Source organism: Grammomys surdaster, unplaced genomic scaffold (genome assembly GCF_004785775.1).
Source record: "Grammomys surdaster isolate TR1022 unplaced genomic scaffold, NIH_TR_1.0 1129, whole genome shotgun sequence".
Lineage (NCBI taxonomy): Eukaryota > Metazoa > Chordata > Mammalia > Rodentia > Muridae > Grammomys > Grammomys surdaster.
The window spans coordinates 292,512-296,123 of NW_021605548.1; the positions used below are offsets into that span (position 1 = coordinate 292,512).

Sequence of the window (3,612 nt, forward strand, 5' to 3'; positions counted from 1 at the left end):
GTTTGAATATGCTCGGTCCAGGGCACTATTCGGGGGTGTGGCCTTGTTGGAGTAGATGTGGCCTTGTTGGTGGAAGTGTGCCAATGTGGGGGTGGGCTTTGAGACCCTCCTCCTAGCTGCCTGGAAACAGTTGCCCCTGGCTTTCTTTGGCTGAAGATGTAGAACTCTCAGCTCCTCCAGTGCCATGCCTGCCTGGATGCTTCCATGCTTCCTGCCTTCCTTGATGATAATGCACTGAACCTCTGAACCTATAAACCAGCCCCAACTAAATGTTGTCCTTTATAAGAGTTCTTGGTCATGGTCTCTCTTTATAGCAGTAAAACTCTAGCTAAATCAGAAGTTGGTACGAGGTGCTAGGGTATTGCTGTGATAGACCTGACCATGTTTTTGGTTGGAGGAATCTGGATTTGGGGACTTTGGGTTTGGGAAGTAATGCAATGATTTTAACTACACACACCTGGCCTGATAGATTTTAATGGAAAAGAATGTTAGTATATGGCCTAGAAACTGTTTTTGAGATACTTTGGTGAAGAATGTGGCTTTTTTTTTTTTTTTGCCATTGTCTGTAGAGTATGTCTGAGGCTAAGGTGAAGAGATTTAAAATAGTTGCTTTGACAATGGAAGTCTCAGAAACAGCCTGCTATAAATTCTGTTTGGTGGTTACTAAAGTTCAGAAGAGCGTCTTAATGAAAAAGAGCAAAATTTTGACGAAGGCAAAATACAAAATGTATAGTTCAAGTAATAAAGATGCACCAGGAAGGAAATAGAACTGAATCCTGTGTTCAAGGAGATAAACAGATGAAGGGAGAGGTGATCTCCAGGCAAGATTTCCCCCCTAGGTAGGCTTATTTAATGTTTTTGTTTGCAGTTGAACAAGGAATAGTTATGTCATGTTAGGTGTTATTACCTGGATTGTTTTCATTTGGACTTTTAATCTGGAAAGAATTACAATCCAGAAATCGAGGGCATAACTGTGATCCAGATCTTCAGACTAGAAGACACATGATTTTGATCTGGATCTTGAGGCTCAGTGCCCATGAAAAGAGTAGTATTAATAATTTAATAGATCCTGGCTCAGAGTTGCTACCCACTCAATGGTTTATGTCCCCAAATGAAAGGCACACATAGAGCCTTTATATCTTAATATGCCTTAAGCATTACAATAGCTGGGCAACTGCCTAACCTCCATGCTGTTAGAATCTACTCTGCTGATAATTCTGAGTTACTACTTACTATTTTCTATGTTCCATCATGGCTGCTCTAGACCCAAATGAGCATCCCTGTGGGCCACGTTCTCTTGGTCCCTTTACATGGCAACTCTGCTGCTCTGTCCTGTACTCTTCTCTGGCATAGCTTCTCTCCTCCTCCCTGTCTTCTCCTTGAGATCCCAATCCACCAGAAGAGGGCACCAGATCCCATTACAAATGGTTGTGAGCCACCATGTGGGTGCAGGGAATTGAACTCAAGACCTTTGAAGAACAGTCAGAGGTCTTAAGTATTGAGCCATCTCTCCAGCCCACAGACAGCTTTTTTCTAGAAGCCAGGACTAAAGAACTTGATCCACCTATCTCTTTCAAGATGCCCAAGGAAGTCAGTGACAGGTGGAGAGATAACCCATCAGATGAAAGGAAATGGAGCACAGGATAGCATGGGTAATCTCATAAGCTTCAAAACAAAATTGTATAGGAGGTCTCTGGATAGCAATAAGTGGAAACACACATCTAGAAGATTAGTAAATATGAATACACCAAATTTTGGGTTTTGAAGACAAATAGTAATCAACAAAAAAGGTCAGATTGGGGCCAAATGTATTAGTAGTAGGTGATTTTAATAACCCACATTAATTTCTAGATATGGAATCCAAAATGATTCATCAAAAAGCCTCAGTGATGAACTGTAAAATAGAATAAATCGACTTTACGAATGTTTCACAGAATGACAGGGTAGTCCATCCAACAGAAATAGACTTCACAGTTTTCCAGTGTCCTGTGGATACTCTACTCAGATTATAAATCAAGTCTTTCCCAATATAAAAGAATCAAAATAATCTCTTATATCGTATCAGATGATAGTTAACTAGAAATCAGTAATGTGAAAAGTACAGAAACTCCATAAATACATGGAGACCTAACAACACACCTTTCAGTGACTAGTGTGTCCCCAAAGACATCAGGGAAGAAATGAGAAAGTTTCTAGAATTAAGTGAAAATGAAAGCGTAAGTTACAAGAGTGACAACATTACAGGTACATGTATGTCCGCGCTCACAAACACATAATGCATGTAATTTTAAATCTTAAGAAACACAAAACATCCTTTTCCAAGCATCCACCTAGATGGCTGAAGTGGAGCCGAAGAAGAAGTGGACCTTCCACAAGTGCAAGTTCACCTATCATGGCATCGACCTCGACCAACTGCTTGACATGTCCTGTGAGCAGCTGATGCAGTTGTATAGCGCCCACCAGAGGCAGTGCCTGAACCGTGTCTTGCAGAGGAAGCAGCACTCACTGCTCAAGCTGTTCAGAAAGGCCAAGAAGGAGGCGCCACCCATGGAAAAGCCTGAGGTGGTGAAGACCCACCTAGGAACACGATCATTCTACATGAGCTGGTCGGCAGCGAGGTGGGCATGCAAAACAGCAAGACCTTCAACCAGGTGGAAATCAAACCAGAAATGTATGAACACTACCTGGGTGAGTTCTCCATCACCTACAAGCCTGTGAAGCATGGTCAGCCCAGTATTGGTGCCACCCACTCCTCCCAATTCATCCCCTTCAAGTAGCCAAGGCCAATAATGATTGGGATTTCTTGGTCCGGGGTGGGGGTTGGGGAGAAAGAAAGAAACACAAAACAAATAAGAACCAAATGGGGAAATTTACTCATTTTAACTCCAAAACCAAAAAGTATCTTGATGAAGAAAACACTAGGAGATGAAAAAGTCTCCCATGCTCATGGGTGGGTATCAGCACATGGAAAAGGCTGCATTGCTCAAAGGAGTGTATAGAGTCAACACAAAAACCATCAAATATATAGTGACATTCTGGTAGAAATAGTAATTCAAAAATTCACATGTAAGTCCAAAACACGCCCAAATAGCTCGAGGAATTCTTTCTTAAGATTATTTTTTTTGTTTATTTTATGTATATGAGTAACCTGTAGCTCTCTTCAGTCACACCAGAAGAAGGCATCCAATCCTATTACAGATGGTTGTAAGCTACCATGTAGTTGCTGGGAACTGAACCAGGACCTCTGGAAAAGCAATCAGTGCTGTTAAACTTCAGGGCCTTCTCTCCAGCCCTAGCTGGAGGAATTCTTAGCAGTGCTGGGTGAATGACAGGACTGCATCCTCAGCTTCAGTTCTGAGCCACAGTAACCGACCCATAGACCAATGGTGTGGAAGGAGGACCCAGCAGTACACACACAGTGACATACACCTCATTTTTGATAAAACTTCCAAAAACATATATAGGGGTAGGGGGAAGACAGCCCCTTTAACAAAAACACCTTTAAAATGAATCAAAGACCACACTGTAAGGCTTGAAGCTTTGAAACTCTGAGATGAAGACAGGTCGAGACACAGGCAGAGACAAGAACAGGACTCTCACAGCACAGGAGAC

The 3,612-nt window shown here is 42.2% G+C and overlaps 1 pseudogene; it reads left to right on the forward strand.

Annotated features, from left to right (window-relative positions):
• The first annotated feature begins 2,334 nt into the window (after positions 1–2,334).
• On the forward strand, positions 2,335–2,777 carry LOC114634850 (annotated as a pseudogene).
• The last annotated feature ends 835 nt before the right edge of the window (positions 2,778–3,612 follow it).